At 38.5% G+C, this 22172-nt stretch overlaps 1 protein-coding gene across 1 annotated transcript in view; it reads left to right on the top strand.

Annotated features, from left to right (window-relative positions):
* Positions 1 to 22172, top strand: part of LOC131678303 (uncharacterized) — a 94145-nt gene continuing 71973 nt past the window's right edge. The window contains exon 1 of the mRNA XM_058958373.1: positions 1 to 1258. The gene's annotated coding sequence lies outside the window, so the exon portion shown is untranslated. The remainder of the gene's footprint in view (positions 1259 to 22172) is intronic.

Below are 22172 nucleotides of genomic sequence, written 5' to 3'. Positions count from 1 at the left end.
CCGACTCAGTTCATGTCGAGATTCCGTGCAACGTTGACGTTGTTTTCTATAGGCTCATGTTTGGTGGACGGTGACGGTGGCTAGTTTTAGTTGCGGTTAAAACCACCATCCCCCTTTCGGGAAGATCCAGATCCAGTTCGGTGGCTGTCGCGAGTGCAAGGAAGCTCCAAGTCCGTGCGTCCGCGTAAAAGAGAGACAGAGAGAGCGCGAAATAGGGAGAAAAGGCTAGGTTGCAAGGTGATAGAGAGAAAGAGAGATAGAGAGCGCGCGCGAGGTGAAACATATTAATTTTGAAATAAATTATAAAAGCATTCAGCGAACGAGGGATCGCTTCCAGACTGAGAGTGAGCGCGGTGCATGTTCCACCAGGTGTCCAAAGCCCAATCCTGGAGTGGTCAGTGTTCAGGATTGATAAGGTTTCCCGAGCTTACATTGCATATTGGCGTAAGCTAACTCAAACGAGCTCTTTTAAAGTTAAACATAGTACTTGCTGTGCACTAACAACGTACGACGTGTCAAGGGGAAGCATTTTTTTAGTTGGCGGTGAAAAGTGAAGTGAAATTACAAGTGATTGACAAGTGTTAGGTGCATAGGCACAGCTAGTATAATTTCGACGCGAGTTACTTTCGCGAAACTATTTCCAACAAGGTGGGTCCGACATACCAGAAAATAGTTAAAATTAATTTAGCCAAGTAACCGTCAGTGACCAACTGGTGGAGCGCGTGTGTCACATTCCGGCCCCCCACAGCAACGAATACAGTCACAACGCGGCATAAAACCGTTTTAAGTTGCTGCATAATATAAAAATCGTGCTTTTGCGAACAGTAAAATAAAGAAATAGTTGGATAAGTGAGTGATTTATCTTTTTTTTCGGCAAACTGCGTTTATTTTTGGGCCATCTTTTTTTATTCCTCTTCTAACTCACTTGACGAAATTCGCAAACACCGGGTGCCCTCCCCTCGGCTTTCATTCGGTGCAGACCGGGCCGAAAGTAACCTTTCTGAAGAGAGCTTACGAAAATTGAATTTATTGAATAATATTACATCAAAGTTCGTCGAGTGCAAAAGCAATCCATCGCGAAACGAGAAGAGACAAGACAGTAAGAAGAAAGAAAAACAAATTCGTGACTTGCAATTGCAACGAGTAAACAGAAATCGAAAAAAAAGCATTGAGTGAAGCAGCAAAGATCCGCCCCGGAGGCTTCACGGAATCTGCATTCGGTCCGAGGCGAAGGATTCGATCGTGAGGCATCTCGAAGGTAAGTCGCCGCGCGAAATTCCAACCATCGGTAAAAGTATGCCGAATAACAACAAATGTGCTCCGGTGCTCTGCTTTTCCCTTTTTTTCGTTTTAATTAAATATTTATCGATAAAACAACTGTTTCTCTGGCGAACCATCGCGAAACACACTCACCAGCTCCGGTGTGGCAGCGAATCGCTTTGCCGCAGTGTGCTTGGCCGCGGCGGTGGCGGTGGCGAGGGTGTTGTTTGGACTAGCGCTGATTCCCTGGGACGGAGTGGGGTGACAGTGAATTTGAATATATGTATCTAAGATTTTTACGTGTACGTGATTGGCTAATCAATTGTGGTGTTAGCTGGTGCAAATGTTAAATGAACAGTTGTCATAAATGTTTGACAGTATTTCGCATTGAGTAAAAATGTTAATTTCTGGTGCAGATTTGGTGAATTTTGCGTGTCGAATATTTTCCGATGTCATGGCTCGAGGAAATGAAGTTCGTACACATTTTAAGGTATGGAAGCGAAGCTTTGATAATTGACGCAAAAGCTAGTAGCTAACAGAATTAGTACAGTGCACAGTGGTCCAGAATGCAAATTTAGCAGGAATCTAACTAAAACTAAACAACATAGCCTTATAAAGTTTTTGGAGCAGTTTTGTGTAGTTTGTGAGCCGCTTCTTTTTAAAAAAAAACAATTAGGGTGGTTGTAATTTTACTAAGATCAAAATATTAACATTTTAATCATTTTAACTAGAGCCAAATGACCTTCAGCGAAGTTATAGAACGACAATTTTTGGAAAAGTTTGCTGAAGACCAGGCTTGTTATTTGCTCACACATTGAGCCACAAAAAGCGAAATACACCGATTAAAAATAGAGCAGAGCAAAAACACTGCGATGTGCAGAACGACCGCAACTTGAAAACGAAAAACAGTAAGATCTGTGCACCAAGAGCTGCACAATTTCGTTCAAAGAGTCACCTTGAAGAGCCACTTTTTTGTGCCTCCTCTCACTGGAAAGCAGGTAGGAAGGCGAATCAAACTACAATTCAGATAAAGTTTGATCGGAAGAACGTTTTAAAAATGTTTTTTGGTTGCCTTCTCTACCTACGTGCGCGTGGGACCAAGATACACACTAAAGAGCCTTCTTATTTCTACTCTTTGTGGCGTGCAGCCATGGAGTAGAATACACGTGTGGGAGCAACACGCATCGGAGTGAAGAGGTTTATTGTGAAAGAGAAGAGCGGTGGTTCGCATGAAAAGTGCAAAGAGCGTTTGTTATTCTTCTCTTTATTTGCTCTGAGGTGCATAACATCCCTGCTGAAGACATGTAAGTTCTATCTTTAATACTTTTCATTTTACAACAAATTTAAAATCGAAGGTTTGGGTGATTTTTAGTATTTCTTAGAAAAACTGTTTTAGTTTAGCGGTATTGATTTAAAACAGAAGTAGTCTTCAGACAACCTTAAGATTGCTTTAAGGCAAATAATATCTTACTATTTTCGTTGAAAAGTTATGAGCACTTTTTCGCCAAAAATGGCTTTTTTCAGATTAACAAGAAAACGCATTGGGGCAAACAAAAGATAAATCTTTTTCAACTATAAATAAGGCCATGATTAGAGTTATAATTAAGCAAAAAATGGCGAACACAATATTTTTTTTAAATTTCATAAAATTTAGTTGAACTATTTTTGATATAGTAGGTGCTTATATCTTTTGAACGATAGAACCTAGAGAGTTGATATGTTAGAAGAAAATGTTCGTCTTCAAAAGTTTCGAAAAACATCAGAAGTATACAGTTTTTTCGGCATTTAATTAGCAAGGGACTGGAAGGTGAAGTATATTTTTCGATATTTAGAGCCATAGTACTCAAGGGAGAGCAAGGTGTTGAAAGGAGAAAGTTTAGAAAAGCGTGGAAGGACCATATATGCAAGCTTAGAGCTCACCGGCGACTTAACCTTTTATCTGCTACCGTAGGGGTCAGGGTCTTTTGGCATTAGAAATGCGAATCACCTGAGTCTACGGCATGTCCGAACAAGCGTAAAGTAACTTGTTACTTCATGCTGTCGGAACCAAAAAAAAAATCAGTGCTTCTAAAAAAATGGTTTTCTTTGTACAACTTTTGCAGTTTTGGTTTTTAATTAAGATCACTTTAGAAATACTTTCAGATATTTCAAAGGAGAACAATTTTTTAATATACCGAACCTCTAACTTCTCTCGTTAGAAAGTTATATATTCTTTTTACTAAAAATAAACTATTTATTGATATTTAAAGATATAAAAAATATCGCATTTGCCACTTTTTGGTGCTATTTCATATGGCAGCAACGGTATTTAATGTTAAGTGCACTAATCGAAGATAATGCTATTTGAAAAAGCTATATTTTTCATATAAAAATTCTCATAACTTTGAAACGAAAAGAGTTTAGTAGTTGGTGTTTTAAGGCAAATTATGCGCCCTCAAATAATATTCAAGTTGTCCAAGAGTACTTTAGTGTAAAATAAAAACTACAAAAATTATAGAAATAAAACAGGTTTTTAAGAAACACCTTCAAGCTTACATTTGGATTTCTCACGCAATGGAAAGTATAAAAGCTAGAGCTTGCAAGTCTTCAGCAAATTTGTCTAAAATGTGTTGCTCTACAACTTCATCGAAGACAGTAAAGACGAATTTCGCGCCAACTCGAACAAATGCAGCACCCTCTCAGATTTTAATGAAACTTTCTGTACATGAGAACTTTGTCACGAAAGGCCACTTTGCATACTTTGTTTTTCCAAAAATGATCTAGACTGACTTTTAAAAAGGGTAAAACTTTTTTCAATTTTTATAAAATGGTTATAGTCAAAAAATGACAAATTCTACAAGAAGATGTTGTAGGAGTGATTTGTACAAAATTAGTCAAATTTTTGAACAAAAATATTGAAAGAAATCTTCATCGACTCCTAACTGAAAAAAAAACGATTTTAAAAATTTAAAGTCGATTTACAAAAAACCCTATCTTTGATTTGCATGAAATTTTGTTCTAAGATAGGTAATTATGTTCCCTACCTACTATCAAAAATTCAAGTTGGGCACTTTTAAGGAAAAAAGTTATTTAAAAAAAACTTTTCCTTGTCCAAACAACTTTTTTTTTCTCATTACCCGGAATGGAGTACTGCAAAATAACTCAAGCTAAGGTAATTTGCTATGATTTTTCGGATAAAGTACTCAAAAACTCCCATATTTGCTCCAGAAAATACAAAGAGTGCTTTCCATGCTCCATTAAACGAAGAGCCTCCCGTAACTGTGACGATGTGGACATGGTCGTTGATAGGTAAATATAAAACCATCAGTTTTGTGGGGAGAATGTTGGCAGCACAGCCTCTTTCATGATTGCACTCACCACTACTGTCATTATAATTAGCCTAAAAGCGATGCATAGCTGTCGTCATATGACGAACGTTCCGTGTATTCATCAAGTTTTTCATTTTCATTTGTAGCGTTGCGTGTATTGGGAAAAAATCGGGAAAAAATCGACGTTCAAAAGTCCCTTTCCCGTACAATTCTAAGCAATCTCTTCCCACCACGAAGTAGGAGACCGTTCACGGTTTTTTCGTGTCGGGTACTCGTTTCGTCTGACCTTTAATCGTAGTGCAAATGCATTGTTTAAAACCTGGGGGGTAATGTATAAACTGTAATATAGGGACACTTGGGGTTTTTGATGTCCCATGTGGAAATCCCTGCTAGTTTCTGAGATTACCGAGACCAGGAACCACTTATTTCGGTTTTGTAACAGCATCATTCAAGGGACACTCTCATAGCCGACGCCGGCAAAAACATGATGATGAGTTATGTGGTAGATTTGGGTGCAACGCCCAACTCCTACTTAGCAGAAGGCAAAAGACTCTTCACATTTCCTTTCGACTATGTCCATATGAACCTGCCTAGTCCTAGTTTTCCGTTCTAAGTTTATAACTGATTCACTCTAGAATACCTATCCGTCTTTCAATTTCATTTGCTTTCGTTTCTCTTAGTCTTAAATTTGCCGAAAATAACCAACAAAATCGATACAGTAGAACCTTGCGGCAATTAAAATATAGTAACATAAGAGCCAAAATGTTGCTCGTTTAATATTCGAGCGACGAATAATTAAAACGGATACGCGACACTTCTCTTTGTAAACTACCCCTATTTGGTTGAGTCAAATAGAGTTGTGAGCTTCTAGTACCGTCTGGAAAATACAGTCAACATGTTGCTCGTTTAGCAAGTGAGCATCGACTGATACAAAACTTTCCCGTATGCGGTGAATCGCTTAGATGCTCCTTATGACGGAACTGTCTGAAATAGGCTGGCAAATTTCGCATTTTCCCCGTCGTTTTCGAAAGTTTTTCTAAAAATCCGTTTTGCTTTATTTATAGTACTCGTACATTGTGCGAAATTGAATACAAAATTCGCGCACATATTTTCGATCAGGTAGTGTAAAAATAATGCGGTTTCGTTCAGTAGAACGAAAGTTATTCGCATTTATTAACTGGGAAAATTTTTAAACAGGAATTTTAGAAACCCCAGTATTGAACCGTTAGAAGTATTCTACTTCAAAAATGATACACCCGATCGTGAAGTCCCTACGCCCGCACATATCTGAACTGCACAATGAATATCACATTCAGAATCGTACAGGCCCGCTGCAATTGGCCTTATGCAGTGTTTTTTTGTGGGTGACATTTTCCGTCTCATTTGCAATTGTAGTGAGAGATTCTGACGGGGAGCTTTTCCGAGACCCTATTTCTGGAGCTCCAGTAGGACAACTCTCGAAAAAAAATAAACACTTCTTAAATTTGAATTTGATATTTTAAGATAATTGTCAAAATCAAGTGATCTTCAAAACATTTTATTATCAGATTCTTGCTCGAAGTCAAATTCAAAAATCGAACCTTCCTTAATATTATTTTATCACCATTGTAATAATTTTAGGTTGATAGAACCAAATTGACCGAAACTAATCAATCGGCGAAATGACAATTAACGAATCGAGCTATTCGACGTCTTTCGTCGAACTAATCTAGACAAACTTCCAAGTTAAACTAGTTTGAAACAACTAAAAAAAACTAAATTTTAAACCATCTGCCACGAAAGGGCTAAAATACCTACGCTGATCACAGTCCCCGGACGATCGTAAGAATGTGCAACCAGAAAAAATGTCAGGAATTTGGAAGCCACTTTTGTTTGATATATGTATTCGATAAACGGTTCAGGTTACCTTTTTGGCCTCCTCTTATGCTTTCTTCACCATCCATGCACCGTTTACACATGGACCACAAGTTTTACGCTGCGAAATCTGACGTGTTGATAGTCGATTGGTGTTGATCACGGGATCGATACGGTCTCATCAGCAACAGGTCCTATACGGTGCGGCGTAGTTTTGAGACGGTTCGTTATCGACAGCAAAATGAAGCGAGACCTCATTAAATGGTTCGATCGTCTGCTTGGTGGTGGTGGATGAGGGTGATTAGGCATTCGGTTGTTTTTGGGCATTTGCGAATGTGAGACGATGGGGCTGCTACCTGGTGCCTGTATAGTGGAGGTGGCTTCTTCCCTGTGGGTTATTTGTATACATGCTCGATCGTTGCCGGCTGTAAGCGCGTGTAGTGCAGAATGACTGAGTTCTTTTTTGTTGTTTGCTATTTTATCTCGAAAATTTGCTACCGGCAGAAGTGGTGGAATAATAAGCATTTTTGTCGGCTGAATCATCCTTGTTTGGGAGGCGTGCTGCGTTCTTTGTGCGTTGTTTTTTCGGAAAACAAAAATGGGGGTCTTTGTTACAGAATATCCACATTTTTAAGCCGATCCATATATCGGAGATTGTGCAGTTGAATCTTGTGTGTGAATTGTTGGAATGAATAGGGGAAGGTAGGTAAAGCCGGACATTTGAACTATAGGTTCCACTCATTCATAACAGCATTGCTTACGAATTGCACACAAGCCGTGAATTAAGATCATATTCTATCGATGTAGTAACTTATTCGGATATCAAAAAAGAGGGTCCAAGTCAATCTTAATTAACCCTCCGGAAGTCGCGCTTATGACCCACTGAACGAGCAGCCGCTGGTGCCCTAAGACGTTTTCGTTAGATTTTCAGAGCAGCGTGCACTCAGTGCTCTAGCACGGGTAGTATAGCGGACATATAAAAGGGGTAAAAATGATGATGAGGACAGGCAGTAATAAAGGATTATCGAACTAGATAAGATCGTTTTCTTTTCCTCGCGCGTGACCGTATAAGTGAAACCCTAATTGTAATTAAGGATAGTTCATGTAGAACTTAGTTTTTTGGTCGGTTAAAAGGTCCAAGAGGGACACAGATTTACTAGATTGGCCACGGGTCAATTAAGGAAGTTTCCGTATCCTATCCTATCGAACAGTTATTTAAAACTTCACATAACAAAGAAACTGCTGTAGTTAGAGAGTTAGTATCTTGATTTAAATTGCTAAAAATAACATTTTTCACAACTTTGCTACAGATTCAAACTGTCTATCTCCTTCCAGTAAAAAGTTATATCTCAGACATGTCTTTACATTTCACTTTAGAACATGGTCGTCTACTTCTGAAAATCCGTCCTGATAACTCCAAAAACTTGTGATGGCTATTAAAATGAATAAACCCAGCATTACATTCCAATACAACTGTCAGATATGTAGTTTCTATTGTTTATGTATAATATATGATAGTTTAGTTCATTGACACCAAACTACCGCTTACCAAATCGCTCGTGGTTGATGCGAGTCTATTGATTCACCAAGCTTGAAATAGCACAACGCCAGTGCGCTGCTGTCTCGCCAGTCAGACATCAAAGTCATTCTGCATAAAGGCGACATTTTCAATCTAATCGCCCGTATAATGCACAAAGCGTAGAACATCCCCTAGAAGCTGTTGATTATTCCGCTTCATTGGACACCAATGCATGATGGATCGGTGGAACCGAATAACAATATCGGAATTTATGAGTTTATGTCTAATTTGTTCTAAATAAATGAATTTACAGAATTAGAATATGAAGTAACATCAAAAACAACAGCAATTATTTTTCCTCTTTTAGTATTTCCACCCGATCAGGTTACGGCATAGAACAAGAGGAGCCCTCTTTCGAGTAGCACGAAAGCATCCCAAGCCCAATCAAATGGTTAAATATTGCTTATCAGGGAGTGAATCACAACTGGCACCACACCGATTGGCTGGTCGTTTGAATTCTCAAATACCTCTAATCTCTATAAGAAGACGATAAATCCCAAACCGGTATTATGAGAGCCCATACACAAGTTTTCAGTGTATGATTGCGAAATGAGAAATTTTTGAAATGGTTTACTCGGACATTGTTCTTCTGTTTATGTTTTATTTTGTTTTGTATCACTCTTTCTACTTTAAAGTTCTATTTTTAGGTTTAAACCGCGTGTTCCATTGTATATATTTTCTAAATTGATACCCATAAAACAGATATCAACTTGGGTTCGAATTTCACAGCAATTTCAAGTTATCGTGGGCGAGTTTAGCTTTGGTAGCTGTAGGGTAATTTCGGGAAAGATGCCGCGTCGGATGAGATGCTGCACTCTCCATATCTCGTATATAGAGTCACTATAGTACGGTAATATTATATTTTGAGTTTGTCTTTCGAAGAATTACAACGCTGGAGAGGTAAAATAATCCTTATTAATTAACCACCAAAATATTATTAATGATTATGTGCGTTCAGTTGCATCGCGGAGTAACTAGGGTTGTAATACCGGTACCGAAAATCCCGGAAATACCGACCCATTTTTGGTACCGTAATACCGGTACTGAACAAAAGCCAGTACCGGTATTTTCGGTACCATGCAATTTTTTATGAAAAAATATGTGGACTCTCTAGGGGGACCTGTCTCAAAATATCGGTCTGCAAGATGACTTTTAATTATATTAATTACCTTCTATAAGTTAAACATTACTAGCTCCCGTTGTACTGAACGGCATGTTCAAATTCCTGCTTTATTTTGTCGAAATTAAATTTTAACAATCTTGTACTAAATTTATAATAAAAAAAATTCACATCTAGCGTAAGAGACGTAAAAATTTGCTATGATTTTTGCCTTTCTCCTATAGAAAGGCTATGCAATCACTCTGAAAACCGACTTTTTAACCGAGGCCCGGAGGGCTGAGTCTCTTATAGCATTCGACTCAGTTCGGTTCGTCGAGTTAGGCAAATGTCTGTGCGTGTGTGCGTATGTGTGTGAGCGTGTGTATGTATGTATGTGACCAAAAAAGAAGCACATCGGTTACTCAAGAATGGCTGAACCAATTTTTTCAAACTTAGTCTCAAATGAAAGGTACAACGTTCGCATAGGCTGCTATTGAGTTTCATTGAATTCCGCCTTTCGGTTCCGGAGTTACAGGTTGAAGAGTGGGGTCACGCATGAAATTCCCATATAAATCGGAATCAGCATGATATCTAAAAGATGCAAAACTTCATAAAATGTGTTCGAAAATGTTTGGATTTATAGTTTCAGCTCACTGATGCCCAATTAAACCCACGCTGACCACATTGGACAACTTCGGCGGAACCGGAAGCTTCGGGAAAGTGGTTATGTTCCTGAGTTGAATTCACATCTTCTTCTCAGAAATGTATGACTCGATTTTCACAAAACCAGTTTCAAATGAAAGCTAGAATATTCCTATTGAATGCTATTAAAGTTTCTTTTGAATCGGAGTTCTGGTTCCTGTGTTACGGGTTGAAGTATTCGGCCACATGCGAAATTTCCATATAAACCGGTAATGAATATATGTATAAATGATGCAAAAATAATTAAAATGAGTTACAAATTGCTTGAAATTGTTGGCCAACATTCTTATTCCATTCGACTCACTTCGTTGAGTTCAGAAAACGTGTGTATTCGTATGTGTGTATGTCTGTGTGTACATGTGTGACCAACAATTGCGCATCAGTTACTCGGAGAAGACCGAACCGATTTTCTCAAAGCAGGTCTCAAATGGAAGGTATAATATTCAGTTTGGTGTAGTATCTCCCCCCACTTACCCTAACACCTCCATCTTTCATCACCCCCCCCCCCCCCCCTTGGTCACCCTCGCACCCGCATTAGAGCATTGCAAAAGAACACTCATTTTTGAAATCTCAAAGGCCTCCTATTGTGATAAAAAGCAAAGTAAGCTCAGATGCCAAATTTCATATCATTTGGACAATTTTAGACCTCCGCCCATTTTGCTTGAAGTTTTTGACATTGGTTTCATAAGAAAATACAGTGTGTCCCACATTTATACGTTGACTATAATTTCTCAGAATATTTTTTTTTACTCAAACAAACTGCATCAATTTTTTAGTGTTTGTTTTGAAGCTCAATCAACGATGTTTCTCGAAATTCAGAAGCCCTGGTGCGTTTTGTTCGTTTGTTATGGTAGTTTAAGTGAAAAAAGTGATGTCCCATGTTTATAAGTTCTCTTTACTTTTTTGTCTTTCTCATATAGAAAGGTTACCCAACAAGCAACGAAAGCTGAACAAGTCTTTAATCTGAGAGAATAAGCTGAGCAAGAACTGTTTAAGCTATTATCCAGCTAAGTTGTTTGTTGGGTATGCAATCAATCTGAACATCGTCAACATAATCCCGGTCTATCCCCTACACACCATCCTTCCCTAAACCCACCTCCCCTCATCAATTCCCCCCTACACCGAAAAAAATTTCCTAGTTCATCCTAAATAAATTTCCCTAGTAGGTTTGTAAAACCAGCGAAAAAATTGGTTTGAATTGATTTTGAGTTTGAAAACTACTTTAAAATTGAAACTAATTTAAAATTTGTTAACAAGTTGAAACTTGTTGGCGGGGTCCGGACCCCCCGAACCCTCCTCTTGGCTCCGCTGCTGGGTTCAAGTGTTTCAGCTACGACACATAGCTTCTCAAGTTCGTGGCTCTCGATCCATTTTATGTATGTGCAAATCATACTGAATATGTAATGGACATTTCCACTATTATATTGAACATAACCAGCCATGGAATCGTACACGAAAAAAAACCAGTCATAAATTCATGAACAAAAGGTCACGATTTCGTGAACTAAACATTTTACGAAAACCATGACCAAGCTCCTGAAATTATGAATAATAAATCTCGAATTCATGAAACAACTTGTGTTTTCAAAAAACTAGTTCGTCCCGAATATATACATGGCGTTACATTAGAATGTTTGGTTAGGGTACTGTTGTTGTTCCCTTGACATGTTTAGTTTTTGTTGTGATTCTAGTTCATGATTTCGGAATATATACAGCCGACAGTCAAATGATGTTCATGATTTCAAGAGCCATTTTGCGATTCTTGTGATTTCTCATCACGTTATTGTGCTATCTTATTCATGGGTTTGCTATCGCATTTTTCGGTCAGACTAGCGGGATCAAAATTCATCATTTCAGAATTTTAGTCCGATTTTTGTAATTTCTATTCACGTTTTCGTGATTTTTTTAGTTATGAGTTCAGGAGTGATTCATGTTCATGATTTCAGGATCTAAGTCACAATTTTTGTAACTGCTGTTCAGGTTATCGTAATTTTTATTCATAAATAGAGTAATTCATGTTCATAATTTCAGGATCTTAGTCACGATTTTTGTAATTTCTGTTCATGTACACGAAGATTAATATGACTAATGTTCATGATATCAGCAGTTTTACCATGGTATTCGTAAATTCTCTACGCCTAATTGTGATCTATTACTTTTTGGTTACTATCGGTTTTTTTTATTCGAAATAACGTGACAACATGAACTGGATCATAAAAATATGACTAATTCGCGATATCTTGTTCTGTGAATTATATCACGCACACTATTTGGGATTCTCAGCACAGTTTTCGTTTTCTATCCAGACATCACCAATAACCATATCAATCGAATAACGATGTTGGAGGTCCTAATAGTTTTTTTTTATATCTAACGCTCGTGTCTATTACTATGGTCGCTAGCAGCTGGACATTTCAAAAAACAGTGCATGGAATAAAAATGATTCCACGAATATTTCTCCAAATTTTGCGAAAGAGTTCAGGACAATTTCATTATCATGTTGCATGAAATTGTAAATGATTAGCGATATCTTCTAAATATCATCAGCACACAAAATAGATTGTAAATCATGTACTAGGCATCATGAACCAGTTCACGAATATATGTATGAATGATATTTGATGATTTTGGGAACTATTTCACGAGCACGGATATTGGATCGTACCTAATATAATAAAGCTCATGAATTAGTTCACGAGTATTGAATGGTTTCATGAATACAATTTTGAATTTCGTGAAATAGTTCACGAGAACATATCAAGTATATTTTGATTGTGTGAGCTAAGGCTCCTATATCTATGAAAATCATCATGAGCTAACCTTTGGTTTTATGACATAAACTTGTGAACTAGTTTGCATACTGAAAATTGCATTAGAAATAGCTTGGCGGAAACCGTGACACAAAACAAAAACAAAGAGTTTCACTAAAATAATCGTTATTCGGGCATTATTGAAGGGAAATTGAACATAATCATGAAACACATCATTTTTGTTAATGGTCTTGTTTCGTTAACGTAAAAACGTGATTATTCCAGGATTCATGGCACTTTATTCACGATTTTGGGTACAATTTTTTTCCGTGTTGGTTTGGATAAATGAGAAAGGCACAATTGTACCACTAGGTGGATTAAAATAGGGTTTTTTATTAGCGATATTCTGATTGGTTTCCATTATTCACTAGGTAGCGCGTAATAAGACTATGGTCTAAGTAATGTCTTTGGTTTGCGCTTAAACCTTTATTTATAGAAGAACGAACAGCGATTTGGTAGCTAACAATTTTAGACTTGGTTTAGACTCCGAATGGAGCGATTTGTAATTATTGGTGATCGAAAAATTCAGCAAAACTCCATAGTTTACAGGAAAGCAAGGGGCCTTGGTATGCAGGACTAAATCAATTTACAGAAAATCAAGAGAGGAAATGCGAATAACCTGCTCGGATTTACTGTCATTCTCGCTTTGATTTACTGTTGTTAATAGTGTTTCTTACATTCACCATCTGTTGAAGTCGACAAAAGCCTCACCGCTTAGCAGTTATTGATTTCAAAGTGGCCTAGATTTCGAAATAAAAGAAGGTGCCGCATACGAAAAATATTTTCTGCTGAAATGAGTTATGTCATTCCGAATCAATTAAAAACAATAAACATGTTTTTGATCAGCACAAATCAATCATTTGAAAATGAGGTCATCAGTGTGAGAATTCAATTTCACCTTGAAGCTTTTTTTTTCGAATTTAAAAAAAAAACATTCGAGAACCGGTACTTTACCGGTACTACCGGTACTGAGGGCTTCAGTACCGTAGTACCCGTTCTCGGTACTGCGAACCCTAGGAGTAACGAAAACATCCAGTCACCCAAAATCCGACAGGTATGATTCTATTACTTTTAAGTACGATTCTATTATCTTTTTGGTAACAGAGCGCGCAAATGCGCATTGCGGTCTTAAACCCATATTACCGCAAAAATATTAAATGGTAGCATGACGAATTTCGGTAGCTGTGCATGTATGTGCACCACACATCCAAACACCTTTTCAGTATGTACCAACCTCAGCTCTATTCGTATGTAGGATAATTCGGTCGATTTCTACGATTGTATTAGTATCGGAATTTTGCCGGAATTCAGGGCAGTCCCCGGATCCGTGCCAATCTCCGGATCCGGACCAGTTTCCGGATTCAGATTCGGACCATTTTCCGAATCTAGCCCATCCCCTTTTTGCCTTTCCAACTCCGAACCTGACCCAGGCCCAGACTTAGTGCTTTGATCCAGATAAGTGTCTGGATCCGGACTCTTGATTCAGATACGTGGATCAAAAACCCAGGTTTTGCTTCCTGTACATAGGACTTTTCATCTTTTGGACCAGGGTTGCCACTATTTTTCAAAGAAAATCTAGCAGTTCAAACAAAAAATGTCTGATAAAATCTGACACTTAACAGCGACTCAAAGTCATGAAAATTTGGCATACATTTTGGTCTTTATGGAACGTCTATTGTTAGATTTTTGTTTAAGTAAATAGAACCCTGATTTCCAAAATTTGTGTGTAATAACTTCTATATTTTGAAAATCTGGTAGAATGAGAGGTTAGTCTTTTTACTGGAAGGTTAAAAAACTGACTGTTTCACATACATTTGGAATAATGTCATCTCCGATGGAGTGTAACATAGAATTCAGAATATCTGGAAAAATGTGACAAAATTTCTGGCAAATAATCTGGCGAAATATCTGGCTTGAATGAATGTCTATTCAGTTGGCAAAAAACTTGAAAATTCCAGATAAATCTGGAACATTGGCAACGCTGTTTTGGACACCTTGCTATTGACGTACGGGATAGAAAAGAAATTTCAATTTAACACCGACCGAAGTATCCCACCACTGCATCATCGCAGACAATATGTTCCAAAATCTCGAGCTCGCATTTACGGAATCAACAAATTCTCGACAAACATGTCAAATGGTCCTAAGTTCAAATGAGAGCCTCTCTTTGTTTACTTTACTTTGTTTACTCTTTCGATTATTACGGCTTCATCATAAATTTTTTCAATATTGTTTCAGAATATATCGAAAAACTCTTATTTCGACTTGTATATTATGCTTAAAATTAATGAACAAACGTATAAACGGCCGAGTTATTAGCGAAAGAGAAAGTAAACAAAGAGAAACTGTCATTCTCACTTAGGACCATTTGACATGTTTGGCTAGAATTGTCATCTTGACTTTTGGCCATTTTTCAGATGATATTTGGAAGGACAATTTCCTGTAAATAGGTTCGTGATTATACGTAAGTCATTTCGTTTTAGATCCATTAGTCTTTTGGTACTTGGATGATGAATTTTTTAGTTTGTCGATGAACCTCACCTGGCAAATTCTTGGTCCGTAGACTCCCGAGCCAGTCAGTTCACCCATTTTAGAACCATCCGTATAAAATGCTGTTGTACCTTGAAGTTGTGGACCTCATATGGGATGTTGAAGTTCGGTTCAAGACAGGGTTTAGTTTTAGTTTATTATACTCAGGAGACCATTTAAATCTCCATCAAATAGTGGTTTACGCTTTATCACTCTCAGAGATCCAAGTTTTGTCTCCTCCTCATCATGTTTGTACAATGACGGTAGATGAAGCATGGCATCCATAGCTGTAGTGGGTGTTGATTTCCTAGCGCCTGTGATAGAGAGTCAGGTTAGCTTCTAAACTTTAGTTAGTTTAGTTTGAGCGATTTTTGTTTAACTTTGGGCCACCACACAATGGATGAATCAGTTAATTGTGGTCTGGCGTTGGTCGTGTAGGACCGGTAAACTAACCTCGGTTTGAAACCCCAACTTTCCCCGAAGAGTTTACTGCACGCCCACAGTGCTGTAGTTGCTTTATAACCGACGTAGGCCAGGTGCGAGTGTTTTCGCGAAGGCCTCGAGCGTTTGTGTGTTAACGTGTTCGATCGCGTGGGTGTTTGTATGTCGCGTGTGCTAGCGTGTATGTAACTTCGCGTGTATAAATTTGATTTTAAAACCGTATGTACATTCGCATATTCGCGTGTGATGATCGCACGCGGACCGTGAATCTGATACTTAATTTTCGGTGTACGGTTCAGATGCTAAATAAGAGATACTGAGTTATTCCATATCATTAGAGTCATGCTACCATAGAACGTGTTGCCTAGTGAACATGAGCGCCATTTTTCTGGTCCAACTGAAGGCATGAACCTAGGCTGCTAAGACGGAAGATAGAGATTTCCGGACGTAGCCGATGCATTATTGCGCGAAAATGGGCGTTTGCCACTTTAGACTGCGTTTATAAATGTATTAGTGCTAAATGCTAGAAGAGAGTGAGATTCGCCACATCACTAGGGTTCCCGGTCATGTCGCCATGGGAGGCGTTGTTTAGTGGATGTGAGCGTCATTTTTTGATTAATTCAACTGATTGCATACACATGCTACTAGGGCCGAGGGTAGCGACTTTCGGACGTAACCGATTCATGATCGCGAGAACAGATGTGTTTGTAGGTCCGCGCTTGAGACCGCGTTTATAAGTTTATTAATGCTAAAAGTTCACTTAATCGCCGGGGGGGGGGCGTGGTTCATGTTTGCAAGATCGCGGACGTGGTTGTTAACGTGTTTGTCGCGTCTGCTAGTGTGGGTGTAATTTCGCATGATTAAATTCTATTTTATAATCGGGTGGCAATTCGCACATTAGTGGGACCTTAGACAGAACGTCACCACGGGCGCCAATTTGTTTTTTTTGTCTTGAAAAAAAAAATGTAAATGAAGACGAAAATGTAAGTTTTTTGGTTCCTAAATATGTTTTCTTCTGTGTTTTTTTTTTCGCTAAAATCCAAATTTTGCTTACTTGTTGGTCATTTGAATGAGTGCTTCCTTTTAAGCTGTGGAACAATGTTTGCAAACACGGCCCACAGTGGCACGACGAGTGACAAAACCCCGAAAATAAACGCCCTGTAATTCGTTTGCAAATATTTATTTTGTATTTCTCCTAGTTTGAATAAAATTATTTGAAAATTTTTCGATATGAATGAAAAGTGAACTTTCATCATGTCATTCAAACAAGTGATGGCGAGGATTTCTGTTCAATTCAATTCTCAAGAACTACAAGGCCAATTGAAGTAGTTTTGAGTTTATTGGAAAGAAGAATGGATATGTTAAACTATAGATCTGAGCCTTTCGTGCAGAAATCATTTACGTTTGTTCTGCATTAAGAATCTGACTCTGAATCTGACTCAAAATTTAGTGTAGTGTCAAGATATATAGGCCTCATCTTGCGCATTTTTGCGCCGAAGTTTTTACGTCAATGTTTCCTGAAATACCCATATAGAGACGCCCTGTAGCTCATAAATCTTCTTACAAATTGGTTGCCTAAAGGACACCATGTTACTGAAAAATTAGTCATTTATACTGCTTTTGTAAACCATTCGAAAAAAAGAATTATGGAATTTCAAAACTCATAGCAGAAATGGATTCATCGATCCAAAATTAGTTAAAAACTCAATTTTTAGCCACATAAATCAAAGTTTATTTTGTCACAACTTTCTATGGAGAGGTTCCACTGTGTGGCCCAAAGCGAAAGCCAATCCACGTTAACCCTTCAGTCGGCCACGTCTCGAGCTGTTATTGATGTACGGTTTTCAAACATTGCCAATGTATGTTTACTATGGCGGACTTCCGACTGGTGTTACCCTTTCCACGAAATTTTCAGCTATTTTCGATATAAGCTATGGATGCATTTTCCCCGGGGGTGCGTTTTACCACATCTTCCCCTATATAAAAAGGAAAGAATTTACTAGTTCGGAAATTCCAACAACCAAAAGCGGTAACTACACAAGCGATATCACACAAAAATCACTCAGAAGTCCCGTTGGGCCTAAAAAAAGCTTGCAACATATTGTGATTTTTTCAAGTTATGGAAATAGTTGAAATCATCATCAAAATTGGATTTCTCAATTTCTTATAAAATTTCAAACGCCAGCAGTCACTTTAAAATTAATTACTGCTTATTAATTTTTTTGCGATCTGCCATATCTCAAAATGTTCACAACTCCCCACCGTCCCTTACTGGTTCTCCTTATCTCATCGGCTTACCCTATCCTCACCTAGCTGTGCATAACACGCACAAATAAATTCCTTCCAGCTCCCTAGCGCATATTCACAGACAGAATTATTGAACCCGAGGCTAGATCAATATAACCGTAAACGCAGCAACTGCATTTAGCTGACAGTATCCATCATCTCATGTCCAACCCATGTACGAGGGAGAGTCAGGGGGTATCTTTCTAAAAATAGGGAATCACATACATATTTCAATCGTCGCTATAATCATGCTTCTGCTGCTGCTGCTACCACTCGCCATACACATTACATTGACCTGTTCCCGGGCCGGCCTCAAATCTAAGCACCTTCACAAAGAAGACTATGTGCGGTAATTACTCTCGAGTGATTTAATCCTCTGACTATCACGCAGAGAAAAAACAAGAAGACGCTAGATAGTTGCCTGGTCATTACCGGTAGTTAGGCGGCGAACACGCGGAGTCACATTCCAACGTTAGAAGAGCTACACCTACCTCTTCGTGAGGATGAAATCATATATTGTAGAATGCCGATAGGAGAAATTCCACAGAGGATGATGGTTAATCTTGAGAACGGCGGCGGAATAACGTCTTCCCCGAATCGTGCAGATCTTCCTCTTCACAGTCGTTGTGGTAAGCTGCACTGGAGCAGGATCGGCCCGAACTGGAATATGATGTAATGTGCCGTAGAAAATGTAGCGCTTTTGGGTTCCAGGATCGGCCGAGCTGAAGAAGAATCATCAACTACAACAGCAACCAAAACCATCATCAGCTTCTGTTCCTCCAGGGTGGAACGTTTTTAGAGCAGTGGCGTGGCAAGGGTGCTCAATGAATGCGACGAACATTTTCAAACCACGGCGAAAGCTTGTTACACCACTGACAGCTTCAACTCGATGCTGCAGTGGATAGTGATCAGGGCGAGAAAAATGGCCCCCAACCGGCACAACACATCGAAGATTGATGCAATTATCACATAGTCAAGGAATCAACGAACTCTCGGAGTGAGCGAGCAAACATCTTTTTTTTAATGTTTTGACAAGTCCTCGCTTCTCGCCCAAAGAAAGCAATAACAAGCACGGTTGCAGCACCGACCGCTGCGGTGCCGTGACCACAGGCACAACCGACCATCGCCACTGGATGCTGCACTTTTCGCATATCTTGTATTTTGTATACGCTGTATAGCTAGGAGCTTGTATGTAGGTTGGGCACGCAGTGCAATTATTCCAGTTGCCAGTCAGTGTCCAGCCAGGCTGTAGCAGCAGTTGGTATCGATCAGCTTCGCTCGGGTTCGGGCTGGGTTGGTCTTCTCTTACATAAAGCCGGTTGAGGTATGCAGAAATAACTGCCTACTCGTCGCGTTGCCGTTGCCGTAATAGCAGCCAACTAAAGTGGTACAGAAGGAAAGAGGATGATGCAACGTTACGACAGCGCGCGCGGACCTGATAAACTTGAACTTGAACGTGTTCACTGTCCAGCCCGTGTTCCATTGGCAGCAGCAGCGGGTGGTGGGTCTGATGTAACGTGTAATGCGGCAGTAGATTGACCTCTGTCGTAGAAGTAGATGTGTACGTAGGTGTGTAGTTGAGGCGATTCTACAACTCATAATCGGTGCTTATTGACGAGTTTTATTGATTCTTTTGACTGAAGGTATGTACATTTTGAACCGGGTGGTGGCTAAAAATCAGGAGGATCAAAATCGTTCACATCCTGTTGTTTGGGTTGCCAAGATATAATCATTTGGAATATGTGATCTAGGATCAAAAAACTCGGTAACACACGAAAGTTTAAATTTAAATTTGAAAAAAAGTAAGAAATTACATGATATACGGCGGGAGAAAGTAATAATAATAATGATGTTTCTGGTGACAGTCACCCTGCTGCCCTCTTTTTAAACCTAAATCTGCACCAATACCTGTGATAGAATAGAAAGTAATGCTTCCATATACAAAGAAAATTAAATTTGTGCATTGTTCATACACAGAAAAAAATATTTTGTAATTTTAAGTTTATTTTCATGCACATATTTGGAGCATGAATATAAATGTAAAATTAAGTTTCACCACAAATACACACGACATGTCGTGCTTTCTTCAACGAATTTTATTATAATTTTACACGTGGATTGAAAATTACAGTTTCTGTAAACGGAAAACCAATGCACTTCAATGTATTTTTACTCGAATACTGCTGTAAAATGAATGACATGTAATATTACACGAATGAAAGTGTAAAATTGTATGCTGTTTGATGCTCCAATTGATTTTAACGTAATTTCAATCAAATTTTTGATTCAATCGTTGTATGTTTACATTCGTATTGATTTACATGTCGTTTAAATTTCATTGTTTTTTGGTGTGTAGTAACTTAAGAGGACCACCCTTATTACCACCCGAGAAAATTGTACTTTTTCTCATTTCTATTTGATAGCATAATAATGCCACATCTCATTAATATTTTACATCCGCATTTAAAAAAAAAATAAAAGAAAATCAAAATGGCGCACGTATTAGGCATCTTGCGTGGCGCTTTGGAACGGAGCTTGGCTCCCTTCTTTTAAATAAGCAGAGTGTAGATTCCAACACATCTGGCCGCGATTAGATGTCAAAAAATAGATGAGGAGAATCAAATCGCAAAAATCCAACTAGGGTAATGAGCTTATTTTCGCCATGTTTCTATTATCACACCACCCATTTGAAGCCGTTAGTTAGAGCAGCATCTCCCGTCTTTGCCAATTTATACGCATTCCATCGATTGTAGGACGAGTAATTAATGAATTAGTGTGGCACCCTCCTTAATAAGGTAAAAATAAGCAATAAATATATTGAAAAAAATCTTCATCGACTCCTATACTGAAAAAAATCAATTTTAAAAATTTAAAGTCGATTTTCAGAAAAACCCCCATTTTTGATTTGGATGAAATTTTGTTCTAATATAGGTAATTATGTTCCCTACCTACCGTCAAAATTTCAAGTTGGGCACTTTCAAGTAAAAAAAGTTATTCGAAAAAAACTTTTCCTTGTCCAAGCTGAATTTTTTTCAGTGTATTTTTATTCAGGGTCCATAGCCCAGAGACCAGAACCCAAAATCATGAGGAGAGTAGCCAGACTCCAGATTCCATAGCTCAGAGTACAGAGTTCCGAGGAGAGAGACCAGAATCCAGAGTCGCGAGTCCTTAACTCAAAAAACTGAGGCGAGTCTAGAGTCAAGAATCCAGACTTCAGTGCCGAGAATGCAGAATACAGAGTCCACAGCGCAGAAATCAGAACCCAGAGTTCCGAAGATAGAGCTCAGAGTCCAGAATATATAGTTCCGAGTGCAGAGTCCCGAGCTCAAAGTTCAGAGTTCAGATGCCAGAGCCCAGCGTCCAAAACCTAGAGTCCAGAAAACAGAGTCTAGAGCAGGGTTGCCAAAATTAAATCTGTATTTTTGTCCTAAAAAATCTTTTCATCTGTATTCACTCTTCGAAAAATCTGTGTCGATATTTGTATCGAATCAGTTGAGTCGTTTAACCTTTTGCTGGATAATCTATCGAAGATATTAATTCTTGTGGTTTAAATCAATCAAGCAAGGACGACCTGTTTACATTTTCATAAAAAACACTACAAGTCGGTCTGATATTTTACATCCAGAAACTTGAACTTCATCGATGAGCACAATGGAAAAATAATTTTCTTCTTCATTTAATGACTTTTGTTGATATATAATGTTATATACATATACATTAAGTCGACCAATGCAGCTGTCGAATTCTGAGAATTACCAAAGTCACAGAGCATTACATTTACGGCTAATTTCTTCACTGGATGAAAACCAGTTTTCAGGTTGCTGGTGACCAATTATCCGAAAACCGGTTTTCATTCAAGTGAAGAAATTGGCCGTTAACGTTTCTGGAAGTAAACTTCAGCCATGCGTTTGCTGGGTGCTAACCTGAGTGTATTACAAACCTTTACCTTTCAGAGTGAGCGACCAATCTCCAAAGTGAAGATATATTTTAATATAGAGGGCTAAGCTGCGAGAGACAGAGAGGAAGTATTACTGAAACTGAAAAAAGTATTTCTAAAAACAGTATTTGTAACATCATTTATCAAAAATCTGTATATCTGTACATACAGATTCTTGGTCTGAAAATAGCTGAAAAATCTGTATAAATACAGATTATTCTGTATTTTTGGCAACCCTGGTCTAGAGTTCTTATCCCAAAATACTGAGCCCAGAGTCTTCAGCATATAATCCAGCGCCCAGAGCCCAAAGCCTAGAACCCCTAACCCAAAATAGTGAGACCAGAGCTCAGAGTCCAGAATCCAGAGT

The sequence above is a fragment of the Topomyia yanbarensis genome, chromosome 2, assembly GCF_030247195.1.
Source record: "Topomyia yanbarensis strain Yona2022 chromosome 2, ASM3024719v1, whole genome shotgun sequence".
Classification (NCBI taxonomy): Eukaryota; Metazoa; Arthropoda; class Insecta; order Diptera; family Culicidae; genus Topomyia; species Topomyia yanbarensis.
This window is presented reverse-complemented; position numbering and strand designations above follow the sequence as displayed.